Source organism: Falco biarmicus, chromosome 2, assembly GCF_023638135.1.
Source record: "Falco biarmicus isolate bFalBia1 chromosome 2, bFalBia1.pri, whole genome shotgun sequence".
Classification (NCBI taxonomy): Eukaryota; Metazoa; Chordata; class Aves; order Falconiformes; family Falconidae; genus Falco; species Falco biarmicus.
The window spans coordinates 2,358,271-2,378,466 of NC_079289.1; the positions used below are offsets into that span (position 1 = coordinate 2,358,271).

The 20,196-nt window shown below is 43.3% G+C and overlaps 1 long non-coding RNA gene across 3 annotated transcripts in view; it reads left to right on the forward strand.

Moving 5' to 3' along the window:
• The window catches only part of LOC130144912 (uncharacterized), a 38,585-nt gene that overhangs the window by 6,542 nt on the left and 11,847 nt on the right, over positions 1-20,196 (forward strand). For 2 of the 3 annotated variants that reach the window (XR_008820285.1, XR_008820286.1), the window contains exons 3-4: positions 888-1,013; positions 7,046-10,713. This is a non-coding gene — a long non-coding RNA (uncharacterized LOC130144912). Of the gene's footprint in view, positions 1-887; positions 1,014-7,045; positions 10,714-20,196 lie in introns of those variants that run through there. The other variant, XR_008820284.1, reaches the window with a different exon arrangement.

Consider the following 20,196-nt stretch of genomic DNA (forward strand, 5'->3'; position numbering starts at 1 on the left):
GGATGGATGCTCTCATAGTCTTTCCATCACTGTATGCCTGCTGTGAGATTCATGGGAAAAAGGGATGGCTGAATTCAGAGCATTTTCAATGCCACAAACTCTTGAAGAGTGTATAGGACACAAATCTATTACACTGGCAGATCAGACAAGCTCCTGTTATACTCGGTACTTTTGCGAGGCAAGTCTTTGCCTAGTCCAGGGGTCCTCTGTGGGCTGGATACAGCCCCCCAGGGTCCTCAATCCGGCTCCCCGTATTTACAGAACCCCCTTGGGCCGCCACACCCCACCCCCCCACACACACACCCCCCCCAGGGCGGGGGTTGGGGGTGGAAACCAAGCAGCCGCAGATGACTGCCTGCCACTTCATCCACGCACTGGCCCCCTGGTTAAAAAGTTTGAGGACCCTTGGCCTAGTCCTTCTGAAATTGCGACAAGGACTCCTGGATGCATTTCGGGAGTAAAGCTGCTGAGTGAATAGGCTTTTTCTACTAGAAATCAAGCAGCTGTTCTGGCAAAACTTGACTTTGGTTGCATCTTTAAATCCTGGTAGGCTGACAAATGGGGTGAGCTGGTTAGAGGAAAGGGCCTCCCTCTCTCCAGGGAAGGCTCCACTGATTTGACCCTTAAGCCTAAACTTGCATCTTCCTACGTTTACTTTGTGTGTGTTAATGCAGACCTGTTAAATTTTGGTTTTTATCAATTTCAGTTGATTTGTCAGTTAAAATTGGAGTAAGTGGTGCTTGGCTATACATAAACCTCTCCTCTCCACACTTTTTACGTGCTATGTCTAATGACTTACTGTTGTACTTCAATACACACCAGGAATGATTCTGGTAGTGTTGCAATCTAATGGTAATACTGCATTGTCTTCTCTTGTCTGTGAACAGAAGGGAATCAAGCCGACTGTTGCTGTTCCGCCAGGCAGGATGGACACCTGAACAGCTTCGGTCTCAATGCCCAAGCCTGGGCCCAGCCCAAGAAATGACTGGCTGCTTAAATAATTTGGCCATAAGGTATTGACTGGTTGTGTGGGAAGGCACCTAAACAATGCTGTCTGTTCTTTGTTTCAGTATGTCTGATCTGTAATGGATTCTTAAACGTTGGGTGTTGCAGGAGGCTTGGAGGGGCTGTGCTGGTCCCTGGCCGGCAGGCCGTGCCCTGTGGCAGGGGCTGGGGTCTGCGGGTGGGCAGAGCTGCAGTGTGCAGGGGTGCAGCCCGTTCCCCACTTTGTCACTCTGCTGGCTGCTCCAAGGAGGCTGCTTTGAGCAGCACTTTCGCTTTTGTATTCCTCTTGCTGAGAGGCAATGTTTTACTTTTGTTCTCATGAGATTTTGTCACGTTAGCTTTAGGCCCGTTTCCCACTTATTAACTAAACCTGGACTGCGAAAGACTGGGGATGCCCTTTTCCCACCCCTGCCGTGATGTCACATGCAGCTTTTGTATGTACAGTCTCTGTCATCCAGATTTTGAATGAAGATACTAAGCAGACTAAAGCCCAGGGCTGACCCCTGTTCAAATACTTGTCTTGTTTGACAGTCAGTTGTCGAGAATTGGGCTCCAAGTGCAGTATTTTATACACCCGTTCAAGCCACCCACCTTATGGTAATTACAGCATGACAGTATTTCCTTTGTTTGCTTATAGGGAAGTTGCATGGAATAGGGTTATGGGTCTTAAAAAATGTTAGGGTACAGCCCATCCCCTGCTTCCCTCTTCTTCACTGATCCAATTATCCTCTTAAAGGAATTAGAATGGTATGCCACTGTTGGCTCTTGGGGAAAAAAAAATGGTGACTGTTTTCTGATGGAGTGTTACTTTTTAGGTGCTTGTACGTCTGGTTTGGTGTCCCATTCCCCTACCCTGTGGTTCATCGTAGTATCTTCATATTGAGTTGAGGCTGACCAATGTGTCCCTCACCGCTGCTCCTTTCGCTATAGGAGCAGGCAGATGGGGCAAGTAAGAAGCAGCGGTTAAAAGTGCTGAGCAGAGGATTTGGTTCTCCCTTTCCCAGCCATCCCTTTGATTTGCTTTGTGACTTACTCCATGCTCCTTTATTACCTCTTCTTTAAGAAAAGATACGTATTTGCCACACTGCTGTGACATTTTAATGAACCCACAGCTGCACAAAGCAGAACAAATGTAGCATAGATAGTTCTGTCATTCATTGATGTGCTTTAGGCAGGTAAAATGAAAGGAAGTTTACTCTGGAGACCTTTCTTCCCTAGTTGTTCAGCCTCTGGCACCACCACCTATCTATCGCCCACTTCAGTCCTACATCTCTTTTCAGGGTTGTGCAGGTTATCAAGGCAGATAGGTTGTGTGGGGTCTTACTTTCGAGCCTTGCTTCTTTGGAGGAGATGCCCTTGTCTGCACAAGGGTTGGGGCATGTGTCACTGTAGACGTCCACCAAGAGCTGGACACCTGGCCATCCTGACATGAGGTGTCTTGAAATAGATCCGTATCAGTCATGCCAGTCTATAAATGTGCAAGATATCAGGAAGAGCTGTAAGAAAGCAAATGCAGCGTAGTCGTGTATTCTGCACATACACACCACACACTGTGGTGTTCTAAAGCAGCCTTCTGCTTTCAGCCTCCCAGGCAACATTCCTTGTGCAGGACTGTGCCTTTTTGTGACGGTTCCCAGGCTCGTTCAGTCTTGTACTGAGCCCTTCTTTTATGGATGGATGGTTTTTCTATCGTAGGTGATAAACAGGGCTTGTATGTGAATCTAGGGCTGGAGTTTGACGGGTAATCTCAGTGGAGCAACAGTAGTGGGTAACGGGTAAACTGAAGCCAGGAAAGGCAAGAGCACGCCTGCAATTTCGGGCAGTGAGGGCTGTAAAGAGGCTGTGGAAGGACACTGGTGATGACTAATACGTTGTCCTCTCTAGATGCAGACTTGTGTGGTTTGCAGCAAAACAAAATAGCAGGTCAGCACAGGATACAGATGCATTTCCACAAGTCATGACGAAACGAGCGTTTTTGCCTTTACAATTAATTTATCAAAGCATTTCCAGTTCCCGTTTTGAGGCTAGAGGCTAATGATAAGTATCACTTCAGGAACACTACATGGTGCTCAGCTCAAATGACATTCAATTAGAAAAACAAACAAACAAAAAAACCCCACCCAGCCCTGCAAAACCGGAGGAGTGGCTGTTTTGGCTGGAGAGTATTAAGCAACCTGGGAGGACAGCTGAGAACACTTTGTGTGTGCTAAAGTAAACAAGAATTTTTGTTGCCAGTTTGGATTTGGAGAGTATACAGAGATGTTAATGCAACAAATCAGTCCTCAGTTCAGAACTTAGATGCTGATTTGCCTGGGGGACCCTCCTATACATTTTTTGTATTTAATCAGTGAAAACTGCTGGCTGGGAATTGATTTGGGGGAGTGTATCCAGAAACAGCCTTTCTCTGAAAGGCAGCGGTAACAGCAGTTCAGTAGAAAAGATAAACAGCCTGATGCTTTGATCCCAAGCATGCTTATAGGTGTCTTCTGACACTGAATATTGGTCTAAGACCCAGATTACTAGAAATGCTGTCCTTCTAGGCTTTAATAATAATCTAAGTGTTTATATAGGTTTTCTATTAATTAGGATACATAGGGGTGTTTATTGACCATTGAGAAAAAAGTCCAGTATTTATCAATCTTGCTGTGGTGTTGGCCGCTTCAGCTTGCTGGAATTTGCCACTTCTAATTTGAGGACAGAACTCCATGGTTCTCTATGGCTATTCCAAGAATTCATGAGGGAGAATAAAAGGTGTGTTGTTTTGGGGTGGGGGTTTTCTGTTTGGTTTGGTGGGCTTTTTTCGTTGTGTTTTTTTTTTGTTGTTGTTTTAAAAAACCAGCAACCGCCTCAGACACACTGTCATATCTTAGTCTTAGTCACCTCCTCATTTGCTAGTTCTGTGCAAACATGCTGCATTAAAATGCCAGTCTCTCTCGGTCTGCCCTTACGGAGCCAAGGCAGTTACGGCTGTGATTCCAAAGAGAGGCTATGTCCTTTATTTCATTTGTTTCCTATTAGCTGTAGCATAGTCACTGGACAGCACTGAAGGATGCTTTACTAAATATCCTGTCCTGTTTTTATTTACCCAATTGCCTTAACGGCACAGAAACCATTAGGAACAGCCTTCAGCAATAAGTACTTAGACCCTGTTCAGAGCTTTGAGCAGTCACGTGAATTATCCGCTCTGTTCCTCTGTGCTCTTCAAATTTCAGTTTTCAGAGTAATTGTGGAATGTGATCAAGTACATTTTGGAGTGATTTCCAGGCACTGCTTTTGGAGCCCATGACGAACCGCAAATGTAAAATAATGCCTCCTGCGCCGCTCATCTGCATGGGAAGCTGTGGGAGCAGCACTAAGCGAGGGTTGAGGGCAGGGGGCTTGAGGCTTCTACTTCTTGCCTACAGGTAACAAGCCTGGCCCCAACCAGGGACTGGGGCTCTGTGGAGGAGTTTTCCCTGCCTGCCGCGTCCGGTTCCCATGGCTTCTGGGGCGGGACGGCTTCTGCAGCTCCCTCTGTGCTGATGCTGCAGGCAGCAGCTGAACCAGCCCCGGCCTGGAGCCTATAAAGAGTGTCGGAAAAGCGTACTGAGTTTTCCGATGTCCTATCCCAAGCTAGGTGCCCCCTTGTTTTTGGACCAAGGACTCTGAGGGTCTGTGCGGACTTCTTTACAGTTTGAGCCCCCTGTGACCAAACGTGGTGATGACCCCGCTTTATTGAGACGAAGGATGGCTGATGCTAACTAGTCATGTGCAGAACTTCCTGTGGGAGTTAACATGGGCATAGAGAGTTCTTTTCTTTAATCCAATGCTTGGTGGCACCAACTGCTTTAATTTTGACTTAAATGAGACCAGGCAGTTAGAAGGCAAACTGCAGCGATGTTCCACTTACAAGCAAAGCATTTGGTGTGTTCGCTTTTTAAAAAAACTGAACAGGCAGTATAAATGAAGTAAGCAAGCTGAATTGTAAAAAAAAAAATAAAAAAATAATAATAACAATCAGTGAAACTGTGTGTACCCTCTAGAAATTCAGCTAGCTAACATACCAGTGGGTGAGTTTTGTGCATTTTTTCTTGGTGGAAAAATATTTCTGCCGTCTGAGCCCTGAGGGTGGCACTGATAGCAGGGAGAGGCAGTTTCTGTCACTGTGCAGGAGGGTGATGCTTCTGCTTTCCTGGCTGGGTTTGGTGGTGCCGTTGGTGGTGATTGTGTGGCTCTACCAAGATCAGTCATTTGAAATGTTGCCACTTGTTATGTATACTTGGTGGCTCTGGCCTGGTGGGACATGCTGTGTGACAGGCCATCAAGACCATGTGTCAGACTGGTTATGCCTTTACTGGTGGCTATAGACAAAATTAGAGGGCAAGTGCTGCTCTTCACATTCACTCTTTCCACCTTCCAGTAGTTTTTGCAGGCTCTGTGAGAGAGCACCCAGATGTGTTTGAAACATCTGGGAATGAAGCAGACATGGCTTTGCCACCTCCGTCAGGATCTCGGAAGGGGAAAATAGCAAGAGAAGCTACTAAACCCCCAGCAGAATTGGGACAGGGGAGATGGGAGCTCCCAACAGAGCTGGATGTGTGGGAATTGCCTGCCAGACAAGTACAGAATAAAAGCTACATGTGAAGCAAAGACACCGTAAGGTGAGGAGTGTGTGAAGGGCATGTTTGTATGGAAAAGAGCAGTCTGAAGGCACAAAAGGAAAAATGGTTGAACACAAGGGTAAAATAAAGGAAAGCATAAAGCAAAAGCAAGAAAACAAAAGTAGGTAATGATTTTTTGGAGGGGAGTGTGTGTGTGTGTGAATCCCAAGCCTTAGGAATAACCTGCAATTTCTAAAAAGCCACCTCCAAAAAGGGCAGGACAGGGGGAGGAAAAAAAGAGACTGTGGTCTAGGAGAAACACGTGAGAACAGCAAAGAACCTGGAAAGGGCATGAGGTTTAACAAAACTTTGAGGTGCCACTAGCAGCAGGAATGTCCACTGTTAGCCTGTATAAATGCGTGATCTAGTGACACGGCCTCTCCTCTTTCTCCTCTCGGTCCCTGTGCTCCCCTAATAAATCTGCCTAGTCTGGGCTCTGCTCCTGCCCCATCGCTGGGGTGTTTGTGCTGTGGCCGGGCTGAAGGGTCCTTAGTTTCTATTGTGCTTGTGGCGGTTCACTATGGTACAAATAATGAATATAAGCTAATTGTTAATGTAAGCTATGTTGTCAATGGGAGGCTGAGTGGGAGAGGAAATTGACTTATAAAGTAAAGGTTTTCAAAGAAAATATTTACCAAAGAGTTTTCTCTATTGATGTGTTCCATGCCTTGGAAATGGGGAATGACTGTTAAAGAAAAAGTGAGTAAAATAAGCATAAAAAAAAAAAGAACTAAGTGGTTACTGTGCCACGTGCACGCTATTGCCAAACAAAGAACTTCAAACTTGATGACAAAGCTGTATATAAGCTTGCATGATGAAATCCGAAGCTGGATGAACACAGCTTGGTTTTCGTGTATAGTTTCATGCCTGTAATCTGTCCAGCATCATAAAGATCTTAAAGCTGAGCCAAGTTTTCTGAGACCTTGGGTGAGTTATAGTTTCTGAGGGAAACTATGCAAAAAAGGATAGGCTTTCATGCCAAAGCAGACAAAAGTTATGGTTTTGACTGTGTTATGCTTCAGGTTTGGGAATTAAAAGTCTAAGCTCAAAGTAAAATAAAACTCAGAGACTTCTGGCCAACAAAAGAAAAAGTTAACTGGAGCCGCTGCTGGCATGCTGCTTTGTTTTCGGTTTTGTGGGGTTTTTCTGTTGTGACAGTCTGTAGTCTGCCCTTGTGGGGTTTTTTGTTTGTTTTATTTACCACATTGTCATAAATGAAAATGGAATACAGATTCTGTTCTGCCTCTTGTTTTCTTGTTAACAAACATCTGGAGACTCTGCTTCTGTAATAAATAAGCCTTAGCAAGTAGGTCTTGCTCTGCACTCTTGGGAGTGCTTATATTAGTGCTGGCTCTGCTCTAGAGGAGGAAGACAGCTCAACTTGTGTTTTCCCGTTGCAGGTGTTGTCCTGGAGAAGGCCATGCATAAGTGCATTCTGAAGCTGTTGAAGAGCCATATTGAGGCGATGTTGAAAGAGTTTGATACTGCAGATGGTTCTTGGAAACAACTGAAGAAAAACATTCAGTTGGTACGGCAGAGGAATCATCAGGAGCTGGGCGTGTTTGTTCCAACACCAGACTTCGTGGATGTTGAAAAGATTAAAGTCAAGTTTGTGACCATGCAGGTGAATGTATTCACCTGAAAAGGAAGTCATGCTGCTGCTGAGAGTTTGCAAATTGATTTATACTGTTACGGAGAATAACTTGGGTATGGTGCTTCTTGTGGTTCAAGGTCACTGTTTTTTTTTCTAAACCTGGGGTTGTATTTTGGTGGAAGAAATCAGACCACCTGATTCTGCAGATGTCACCTTCTTCTGGAGCTCTTGTAGCATCTCTTTGCCCTTTTGAGAGGGATTCTTTCTCTCTGCTTCCTTCCTGATATCTCTGCATCTGGCAGCGCATCTTACAAATTCAGTGTGAGGCAGAGTTGTGAAGCAGCTTAAAAAAAACAACAACAAAAAAACCCCAAACAACAAACCACCAGCTTTGCTTAACTGTAGGCTTTTGAAATTGGCTGTCAGAAAGTCTGTCCTATAAGCCTAGAATTTGACATTGGTTCTATGACGACTACAAGAGCTCTGTCTTGATGGGTGGAGGAAAGCAGCCCCTGGTCCAGTATTTTGGCTTGCTGTGCCTCTGAATGTTCTGATTTGGACACTTTCTTTCTGTTTTTGCAAGAGAAATAACATCTATTTCGGTGCTGTGGCAAGAGTCCAAAAGTGACCTTGAAATGTAGATGGTGAAATGGAACCACAGACCAGTTAAGACCAGCTTGATTAGTCAGTGGCACAATTAAAATGCTGTGCTGGATGGCATGAATTCATAGGTGCAGCTCTGTTGCCTGACATCTTATCATGCACTGCTGTGGTAGGTCACGAGCTAAGGTGAAGCAATGCCAGTGGTAGTGGGAGATTTTTTTTCCCTAAGAAAGTATAAGCTGCTGCAGGTGGTTGGCAGTTTTCTTTAAAGCACTGAATCTGCAGCTGGGTCCTGTGCTGATCAGGATGCTTGCTTTCTTTCGAGATTTGAGAGAATGGTGAAAGCTTCTCGCTGTAAAAGACGCCCCAGGCACTTCGGCAAGATTTGGGCAGGAGCTTAGACCTGGCTTATTTCTGTGCAAAATCCTGTGTTTTACAACGTATTTAGGAATCTTTGCCAAAGTGCTGCAAACTTTTTTTTCCCCTGTTGAGTACTTCCAATGTGCAAAAGTTCTTAGTAACTTCTTAGTAACTAATGCAGTGCTGTGTTGTGGCTCTGGCGTGAGAACAATGTTGATAGCGCACTGATGTTTTTAGTTGTTGCTGGGTGATGTTTATACTAAGTCAAGGACTTTTCAGTTTCTCAAGCCTTGCCAGCCAGAGGGCTGGAGGGGCAGAAAACGTTGGGAGGGGACACAGCCAGGACAGCTGGCCCAAACTAGCCAAAGGGAGGTTCCATATCACGGGGCGTCCTGCTTGGTACATAAACTTGGGGGTGTGTCGAGGTTTAACCCCGGCCGGCAACCAGGTACCACGCAGCCGCTTGCTCACTCCCCCTCACCCAGAGGGATGGGGAGGAGAATCGGAAAGGAATGTAAAACTCAAAGGTTGAGGCAAGAACAGTTTGATAGGTAAAGCAAAAGCCGCACACGCAAGCAAAGCAAAGCAAGGAATTCATTCACCGCTTCCCATGGGCAGGCAGGGGCTCAGCCATCCCCAGGGCAGCAGGGCTCCATCACGCCTAACGATTACTCGGGAAGACAAACGCCATAATGCCAAATGTGCCCCCCTTCCTCCTCCTTCCCCCAGAGTTTATATACTCAGCGTGACGTCATACGGTATGGAATACCCCTTTGACTAGTCTGGGCCAGCGTCCTGGCCGTGTCCCCTCCCAGTTTCCCATGCCCCTCCAGCCCTCTCGCTGGCTGGCAAGTTGGAAGCTTTACTGATATCAGCCAGCAGTAGGTCGTTCCACTATGGTGTCTCTCCGGTGTGTTCCCTTAGGGAGCGACTCTTTGGGACAAAGCTAACCTCAGGTGTCCGATTGCCTTTCAAAAACTAGTCCTGAGACCTCTCTTAGGACAAGCGACATGTGCCTGTGACAGGACCGGAGGAAAATGAGCCTAGCTCCAGATGTATTTGTGTCGGGTAATATAAGCCAGTAGCAGTTTATTAAAGGGATACTTTGGTCTTTGAAGGAAATGTCCTGAATTATTTCAGTCTAATCCTTCATTTACAACTTAATTCCCTAAATAGGGAATTCGTGAATTCCTAGTGCTTGTGAGGTACAGAAATGGACAAATCATTCTCTCTGTGTTACTGGCCTTCCAAATTGCCATAGGTCCCACAGCCTGGACTGTCTCCTCAGGCAACCTTGGTTTTCAGGAAAAATATTAAAGCGGTATCTGGAACAGAATTCTGTCAGGATTCCGTGAAGATAATGGTGTTTCTTGGCACCTGCCTCTAAAGAGCAAACCTTTGTACTTTACTGTCCAATTACCTTAAAAAAAGTATCGAAGTTGGAATAAGGCCAGCTTGTGTATGAGGTAGTGCTGAACACTGAGAACGAATGCCTCTGTTCAGCGTAAAGAGAAGGATCTGAAAATACTTGGAAGGAATAAGGGAAGAATGATTTAATTTCATCTGGAACTCCAGATACTCTTGTGTGTACTTCCTGCTGTCTGTTGGATGGTGAGAGGGTACAGCTACAGTGGCTGTTGCAGAGGTCCCCTTGTCCATGGTATCGTGTTCCTTCCAGCTGCTTGTGGGACCATGACATGGTAGAGAGGTGGTGGTTGCTGCAAAGTTCCGTTGCCCAATCCTGCAGGCACCTTTGAGCTGCCTGTGGGAACTGGATGGGGTGTAGATCAGGTAGATGGTGCGGCGCCCTCTTTGCCCATGGCTGTGGGCACCTTCTTCTGAACTGTGGAATGAAGACACACTGCAGGTAGCGCGTGTGTTACTGGGATCCACTCTTCCACGGCTGCGTGTTGCTTCCCTTTTCCTGTGGGACCCCGGCATGGTAGAGAGGTGGTGGCTGTTGCTGCAGCGGTCCCTTTGTCGCAGGCTGTGGGCACCTTTGAGCTGCCCGTGGGAGCTGGGTGGCGTACGGGCAGGGTGGGTGCTTTAGCTCTGCCCTTGTCCATGTACGAAGGCACCTTCTGGCTGTCTGTAGGATGTCGGGGTACAGGTACGGCAGGCTCTGTGGTGCTCCCGTTGTCCACGTGTGCAGGCACCTTTGAGCTGCCTGTGGGAGCTGGGTGGCGTACGGGCACGGTGGGTGCTGTAGCCGTCTTTTTGCCCACCTGCTATGAGATCTTCTGTACGTCTTGTACCAAGGCTAGAAGAAGGGGCTAGAACCAGTGTTAAAACTCAGGTGATAACTTTAGGGTTGAAAGGTTTCTTTGTGTTTGACCAGTCTTCTGTATGTAGAAGTGTCTTGAAATGTCAGAATATGAGATTAATGGGAACTGGGGAGAGTCGACTGGAACAGCTTGTAGTTACCTGCCAAGAAATCGTGAACTTTAGTAAAAGGTAGCTCCGGCAGGGGGAGATCGCGACCACCCACTCATATACCACCTACCCAGATCGTACCCCAGACCCATGTCTAGACCTTTCTAAGCTCTACTACGCAGAATCGGATCTAGGAGGCGAATATGTTAATGATTTATGGGAAATATCATGGTTATGCATGAATATTTAATGAATATGTATGAATAAGTTCTATATATGGTGTCTGATTTTGGGACCTGGCGTGCGTTGATCGTGAGAGGACTCGCTCACGCACCCGGCCATCAATAAAGAAGTGTCTGCTTATCTACATCACATTGGTGTCGATAAGTTCTTCATTCCGAGATTTCGGTAACAGTTTTGGCACCCCAGATGGGACCTCGCTGAAGGAGACCGGAGGAGTCGGGGACCTGATCGGTTCCAGCCGGCACCGAGGATTTCTCGGGGATACCCATCGATCCCCGATCCGTAAGGCTCTTGGCAACGTTCCCTGCATTTTTGGTAAGACACTTCTTTTTTTTAATTGTAGTAAGTGGGTTGGAGTCCCACTAAAGTAAGTAAGTAAGTGCACTAGAGGAAGTGGGTAGGAGTCCCACTAAAATAAGTGTATGGGAAGGAGTGGGATGGAGTCCCACCAGTGGGTTGGAGTCCCACTGAGTAAGTCTGCCTGTCAGAGGCGGTGAAAGAGCTGCGCAGGGTAGGACTAGGACTCTGCCCGTAAGACATAAGCGAAAGCTGTTGCAGGGTTGGACAAAAGTGTAGACAAGAGAAACTATATGCTATAGTGTTCTCTAAGGTAGTGCCTCTAACAAGAAGTTAGAAGAGGTTTTTGGGGTTTTTTTTGTTGTTTTGTGAGTTTGTGTATTAAGAAGAAAATGAAGAGGTATAATATTGTGTTATAGGTTTGTTTAAAGTAACTGTGGGAAAGTGTGAGTGTGGCTGTAAGGGTGAGACGTGTAATTGAGAACGAAAGCGAGTGTGGAGTGTGGATCCGCGGATCGGAGTGACAGAGTTGAATAATTGTGTATTGTACTGTGAGTAATTACACCATGGCAGCTAAGTTAACTCGGTTGTTTAAAAGTCAAAGCATGGGTAATCTTGCTGTAAATGACAAAATCCCGAAAAATTCTTTGTTGGGATGTTTATTGGCACATTGGGGAAATTTACAGGATGATCTGCAAAAGAGCCAGGTGATTGAGTATTGTAATAATTTGAGTACTGTAATAATTGGTGGCCTTTGTATATATTGGATGATGAGGAAAAGTGGCCCACGAATGGGACACTGAATTATAACACTATTTTGCAGTTAATGCTGTATTGTAAAAGAGAAGGGAAATGGAATAAAATGCCAGATGTGGATTTGGTTTTTTATTTAAGACAAAGAAAGGATTGGCAGGATGAATGTAAGCTAATTATTAGAGATAATTTGGTAATGGCTATAACTTCTGATAATAAGAAAGTGGAAAAAAATGTTGTTTAAATTGTGAAGTTGGGAGTGGATACAGGAGCGACATTTTTTTATTAAATACCTGTAAAGGAAAAACTGGAACAAAACCAGGCCATTCCTGCAACCCCTGGATTTGAAATTTGGAAATAAGATAATTACACCTGAATTTTTGTATGTACCAGAATGTCCGATACCCTTCTTAGGAAGAGATTTGTTATCCAAATTAAATGCACAGATTGTTTTTGACGAAGGAGAACTTTTCTTGAAAATACCTGAGTCAAAAACGGGAGAAATCCTGATGATACAAGAAAAGGTAAAGGAACAAGAAATTCCACCGGAGGTGGATTTGGCAGTGATCCCTACTGTATGGGAAACAAATATTCCTGGTAAATTGAAACTAGCAGAACCTGTTAAAATAGATTTGAAGGAAGGCGCAGGAACCGTGAGAATTAAACAATATCCAATCAAACCGGAAGCGAGACAGGAATTGAAGAAATTGATTGATAAATTTTTGGAGTATAAAATTTTGGAAGAATGTGAATCTGAGTATAATACTCCTATTTTACCAGTCAGAAAACCCTCGGGTGAATAGAGACTGGTACAAGACTTGAGAGCAGTAAATCAGATAGTTAAGGATATTTATCCTGTAGTAGCAAACCCTTATACGCTGTTAACAGCATTGAGGGAGAATGATCAGTGGTTTACAGTGCTTGATTTAAAAGATGCTTTCTTTTGTATACCTTTGGAAAAGGAAAGCAGAAAACTGTTTGCTTTTGAGTGGGAAAATCCTCAAACTGGGCGAAAGATGCAGTTGACATGGACCAGATTACCCCAAGGATTTAAAAACAGTCCAGCTATTTTTGGCAATCATTTAGCAAAGGAATTTGAAATCTGGAAACAGGATAAATCAAGACCTGGGCATTTATTTTTACAATATGTGGATGATCTATTGATTGCTACAGAAGAAAGATTTATTTGTATACAGGTGACTATTGACCTTTTGAATTTCCTGGGACTAAATGGGTATAAGGTATCCAGGAAGAAAGCCCAAATAGCCTGCCAGGCTGTGATATATCTCGGCTTTGAGATTTCAAAAGGACAACGACAATGAGGAAAAAATTGCAAAGAAGCTCTTTGTGGTGTACCTGAGCCGAGAAATATTCATGAACTCGGAGCATTTTTGGGCATGACTGGGTGGTGTCGCCTTTGGATCATGAACTATGGGCTAATAGCTAAACCGCTGTGCGAGGCCCAAAAGAACTCTCCCTTTGTATGGGGCCCACAACAACAAAAGGCTTTTGTAGAGTTGAAACGTGCCCTAATGTCTGCACCTGCCTTGGGACTGCCGGATCTAACCAAAGATTTCCAGCTGTTTGTACATGAAAGACAACACCTTGCACTGGGCGTGTTAACCCAGAGGACAGGAAGCTGGAAACGACCAGTCGGATATTTCTCTAAACAACTGGACACAGTGAGTAAAGGGTGGCCAAACTGCCTGCGAGCAGTGGCCGCAACAGTGATGCTCATACAAGAAGCTCGGAAATTGACTTTGGGAAGAACAATAACAGTCTATGTTCCACACATGGTGATAACTGTCCTAGAACAGAAGGGGGGACATGGCTGTCCCCCAGCCGAATGATGAAATACCAGGTGGTATTGACTGAACAGGATGATGTGATTCTAAAGACAGCTAACCTGGTAAATCCTGCAGTGTTTTTAAGTTCCGTACAGGAAGAAGGACGACTGGAACATGATTGCTTGGCTACCATCGAGTATGTTTATTCCAGTCGTGAAGATCTGAAGGATGTGCCATTGGAGCGACCAGACTGGGAACTGTATACTGATGGAAGCAGCTTTATGGAACAAGGAGTCCGATACGCCGGATACGCGGTAACAACAGAGACCACAGTTATAGAAGCAGGAGCATTGGCAAGTACCACATCAGCCCAAAAGGCAGAACTCATCGCTTTAATTCGAGCCTTAGAGGTAAGCAAAGACAAGAGAGTAAATATCTGGACTGATTCAAAATATGCCTTTGGGGTAGTGCATGTCCATGGAGCTTTGTGGAAAGAGAGGGGGTTATTGTCCTCTCAAGGATCAAACATTAAGCATCAAACAGAAATTTTACGATTATTGCAAGCAGTTCAAAAGCCAGATCAAGTAGCAATCATGCACTGTAAGGCACACCAGACTGGGAATACAAAAATAATAGCTGGGAATAATTTAGCTGATAGAACAGCAAAAAAAGGTAGCAAAGAAAGAAGCATTGCAAATGGCAATAATTCCTTCTAAAGCAGTAACCCTTCCTAGGGAAAACCCGAGATATTCAGAGGAAGATGACAAATTGGGTCAGTTATTAAATGCTAAGAAAAACTTAGCAGGATGGTGGGTAACTCCTAACGGACAAGTAGTAATTCCACCTCTTTTGATGAGAGAGAGAATTCAAACGAGACATCAAGAATGTCACTGGGGGGCAGAAGCCTTAGTAACATCTTTACGAAAGCAAGTAATATCAGTTAAAATGTTGGGAATAGTAACTGCATAGTAACTGCAAAATGTGAGGTATGTTTGAAAAATAATCCAACGATTAAGAAGAAGGTTCAAATGGGTAGGCTGAAGTCTGGTACAGAACCTTGAGATTATTGGCAAGTAGATTTTTTCAGAGCTGCCTAGACAAAATGGGTACCGGTACATCTTGGTAGGGGTTGATACTTTTACAGGATGGCCAGAAGCCCTTCCCTGTCGTACCACACAAGCAAAAGAGGTTGTAAAGTGGTTATTACAAGAAATAATTCCAAGATTTGGAGTTCCTATTGGAATTCCCTCTGACAGAGGTCCACGCTTTGTTGCTGAAGTAGTCCAAAGTGTTAGCAAAGTATTGGGTATTAATTGGGATTTACATGCGTCTTGGAGGCCACAATCTAGTGGGAAAGTGGAAAGGATGAATCAAACTTTGAAATGACAAATAAGTAAAATCTGTCAAGAAACCAGTCTAAAGTGGCCTCGGGCGCTTCCATTGGCGTTATTATGAATCAGGGTACAGCCAAAGAGTGGAACCTCAGTCAGTCCTTATGAATTATTATATGGAAAACCATATGAGTCTCTAGAACCAAATCTAAACATACATGTATGTGGATAACTGGCTAGCTGAAAAGGGTCACATAGACATAGTCCAGCTGGCTGGACAAAAATGCACATGGCTCTCAGCTGATCTGAAGTAAAGCAAAATACACTGTCTTTGGCTGTCCTTGTTACACAATAACAGGAAGATTTTGGTGGGAAAAGAACGTTGCAGGTGGGAACAGATAACTACAGAAGAGAAACTAGGGGCGGGCTTGGTATTTAGGCAACTAACCAATAATGAGCTTAACTTTTGTAATATGTATGAGCTAATTATAACAAGGCATAAAAGGTGACTGTAAGAGACAATAAAGGAAGTCTGCTGATCACTCATATTGAGCGACTGTGTCTTCCCTCCGTCGCGACACATGTAAAAGGAAAACAAGGTGTGTATAACTATTTGCTTTTTCTAAGGAAAACTTTGGCTGCAATTTGGAGTGCAGTAATTTGGAATAGACCTTTATTCCAGGAAAATTCAGTGCGTGATTTCCAACCAGGAGACTATGTCTATGTGAAGACCTGGACCTCCGAACCTTTGCAGGAGCACTGGAGAGGACCTTTCCAGATACTGTTAACCACTTTTACAGCTATCAAGATAGCAGAATCAGACGCTTGGATACATTATACTCAAGTGAAGAAAGCACCTACTCCGTGGAAGATTGTCAATCGTGACCCAGAGACTTTAAAATTGACACTGAAAGATGTCTAATTTTTATATTGGATTTTATTTTGGTCGGTAGTGTTGGTGGGATCATGGGCTGACTTGGTGGACAGGAACAAAAGACAAATAGAAACAGAACAAGTAATTGACATTCCCAAACAAATGGCTGAGGAAAATTTGTTGGTAGGATTGATTAAAGCATTTGCCAATTTACAAAATGTCACGCAGATCGCTGCTTGTTTGCCAATACTGAGGGCAGTAGGTGAATCTATTCCATGAGGAATTTTAACCATGAATCTGACCAATCTGGAATATAAAAATGAGACCACCTATTGTGAACAAAGGCCAGTAACTCAATGGTATGAACAAGTAAAGGTTATTAGAAAACAGTGGAAGTCACCAGGTAAAGAAACAGATTGTAAAAAAAACAAAAAAAAACCCAAAAAAAACCCAACCCAAACAAACTATTGAATTATGATTTTATAACAGGATCCCGACCTAGTGCCATAGCTTGAGTTCTTCTTCCTGGGGGTCCAAATCCCCAGTTAGGATGGTGTTCTTATGATGAACAACTTAAAACCAATGTGAGCAGAAGTATCATGAAATAGAAGTGTAACAAAACTGGCCAAGGTACCCAATTAGTAGAACAATGGGACTCTATATGGTCTATGTCCATATTTTCTCATTTTCAGTATATAGCAAGAACTTCTTGGTGTTTTACCTGGGATGGAAAAGTTTTTTCAGTATTACCCTGGGTCAATGATAGGTCAACTTCATCAGGAGAGAAGGAAAATAAAGTAGTGCCATGGTGGAAATGTGAAGAAGTGTATGATTGCAGTAACGCAGACTTAGTAATCCAAAGAATTCCTCCGTAGGCCACTGTTTTGAAATACGGTTGTTTTTGTCGAGGTCTTAAGAACACTCTCAATTTAACCAGCACTTTTACAGTTAGAAAAGGAACTTTGTTTAGTTGTAGTAAAACTACTATTCGAAGTCCAGGACATTTAGTTTGGGCATTAAGTGCTGGAACCTGGACAACTCACTTACCATTAGATGGTAAGGTGAAACAAATCACTTTAGGCATGCCAACATTGTGTCCAATTTGGAAGAAATCACCATTTAAAGGATCCTTAGAGAATTTAGAATTGAAACGAATAAAGAGATCTGAGATAAATGATGATATTTGGAATGAACCATTTACAGGAGTGAAAACTGGTGGGGGACTTGAATCACTTTTAAATCCTATAGCTTCATATAGAAACAGAGCATGGCTCTATCAGTTAACTGGTCAAGTGGAAAAATTAGCAAACGTTAACAAAAAGGGGTTTAAGGAATTGAATATATAATTACAGGCGACCTCCAGAATGACTTTACAAAATAGAATGGCACTAGATATGCTCCTACTTAAAGAACATGGAGTATGTGGATATCTCAAGGATAAATTGGACCACTGTTGTATCCACATTCCAAATGTCACTCAGGGTGTGGAACATGATCTAGACCTATTAGGAAAAATTGAAAAAGAAACTGAAACAATTCAACAGGATATGTCAGAAGATTGGCTTGGGAAAATTTTTAACAAACTGGGATGGAATTTGAGCTCTTGGATACAATCTATAATTAAGACTTTGTTTCTGTTACTAGTTGTGTTTTTGATGAGCATGCTAGTATATGCATGTTTGAAGAAACAGTTTACCAATAGAATTGCAGTCACTGGTATGATTATGAGAGAAGTACCAACTATTTTATCAAGACATGATCCATCACCGAGATATGTTGAAACAAATGATATGTAAATAATGTGAAAGTACTGAAAGAATGATTTTCAGCACTTTTAAAGGGGGGAAATGTTATCGATTTGTTAATAAATTAAGATTGATTGACTTTATTTGATTGATTAATTGATTTTATAAAATCATTTTATAAAATTGAAAAATAGAAGGATAAGAAATGTTTTTAATGAAACTTATAGCTGCACAGTAAAAGCTGTTATGAGATCTTCTGTACGTCTTGTACCAAGGCCAGAAGAAGGGGCTAGAACCAGTGTTAAAACTCAGGTGATAACTTTAGGGTTGAAAGGTTTCTTTGTGTTTGACCAGTCTTCTGTATGTAGAAGTGTCTTGAAATGTCAGAATATGAGATTAATGGAAACCGGGGAGAGTCGACTGGAACAGCTTGTAGTTACCTGCCAAGAAATCGTGAACTTTAGTAAAAGGTAGCTCCGGCAGGGGGAGATCGCGACCACCGACTCATATACCATCTACCCAGATCGTACCCCAGACCCATGTCTAGACCTTTCTAAGCTCTACTACGCAGAATCGGATCTAGGAGGCGAATATGTTAATGATTTATGGGAAATATCATGGTTATGCATGAATATTTAATGAATATGTATGAATAAGTTCTATATATGGTGTCTGATTTTGGGACCTGGCGTGCGTTGATCGTGAGAGGACTCGCTCACGCACCCGGCCATCAATAAAGAAGTGTCTGCTTATCTACATCACATTGGTGTCGATAAGTTCTTCATTCCGAGATTTCGGTAACAGTTTTGGCACCCCAGATGGGACCTCGCTGAAGGAGACCGGAGGAGTCGGGGACCTGATCGGTTCCAGCCGGCACCGAGGATTTCTCGGGGATACCCATCGATCCCCGATCCGTAAGGCTCTTGGCAACGTTCCCTGCATTTTTGGTAAGACACTTCTTTTTTTTAATTGTAGTAAGTGGGTTGGAGTCCCACTAAAGTAAGTAAGTAAGTGCACTAGAGGAAGTGGGTAGGAGTCCCACTAAAATAAGTGTATGGGAAGGAGTGGGATGGAGTCCCACCAGTGGGTTGGAGTCCCACTGAGTAAGTCTGCCTGTCAGAGGCGGTGAAAGAGCTGCGCAGGGTAGGACTAGGACTCTGCCCGTAAGACATAAGCGAAAGCTGTTGCAGGGTTGGACAAAAGTGTAGACAAGAGAAACTATATGCTATAGTGTTCTCTAAGGTAGTGCCTCTAACAAGAAGTTAGAAGAGGTTTTTGGGGGTTTTTTTGTTGTTTTGTGAGTTTGTGTATTAAGAAGAAAATGAAGAGGTATAATATTGTGTTATAGGTTTGTTTAAAGTAACTGTGGGAAAGTGTGAGTGTGGCTGTAAGGGTGAGACGTGTAATTGAGAACGAAAGCGAGTGTGGAGTGTGGATCCGCGGATCGGAGTGACAGAGTTGAATAATTGTGTATTGTACTGTGAGTAATTACACCATGGCAGCTAAGTTAACTCGGTTGTTTAAAAGTCAAAGCATGGGTAATCTTGCTGTAAATGACAAAATCCCGAAAAATTCTTTGTTGGGATGTTTATTGGCACATTGGGGAAATTTACAGGATGATCTGCAAAAGAGCCAGGTGATTGAGTATTGTAATAATTTGAGTACTGTAATAATTGGTGGCCTTTGTATATATTGGATGATGAGGAAAAGTGGCCCACGAATGGGACACTGAATTATAACACTATTTTGCAGTTAATGCTGTATTGTAAAAGAGAAGGGAAATGGAATAAAATGCCAGATGTGGATTTGGTTTTTTATTTAAGACAAAGAAAGGATTGGCAGGATGAATGTAAGCTAATTATTAGAGATAATTTGGTAATGGCTATAACTTCTGATAATAAGAAAGTGGAAAAAAATGTTGTTTAAATTGTGAAGTTGGGAGTGGATACAGGAGCGACATTTTTTTATTAAATACCTGTAAAGGAAAAACTGGAACAAAACCAGGCCATTCCTGCAACCCCTGGATTTGAAATTTGGAAATAAGATAATTACACCTGAATTTTTGTATGTACCAGAATGTCCGATACCCTTCTTAGGAAGAGATTTGTTATCCAAATTAAATGCACAGATTGTTTTTGACGAAGGAGAACTTTTCTTGAAAATACCTGAGTCAAAAACGGGAGAAATCCTGATGATACAAGAAAAGGTAAAGGAACAAGAAATTCCACCGGAGGTGGATTTGGCAGTGATCCCTACTGTATGGGAAACAAATATTCCTGGTAAATTGAAACTAGCAGAACCTGTTAAAATAGATTTGAAGGAAGGCGCAGGAACCGTGAGAATTAAACAATATCCAATCAAACCGGAAGCGAGACAGGAATTGAAGAAATTGATTGATAAATTTTTGGAGTATAAAATTTTGGAAGAATGTGAATCTGAGTATAATACTCCTATTTTACCAGTCAGAAAACCCTCGGGTGAATAGAGACTGGTACAAGACTTGAGAGCAGTAAATCAGATAGTTAAGGATATTTATCCTGTAGTAGCAAACCCTTATACGCTGTTAACAGCATTGAGGGAGAATGATCAGT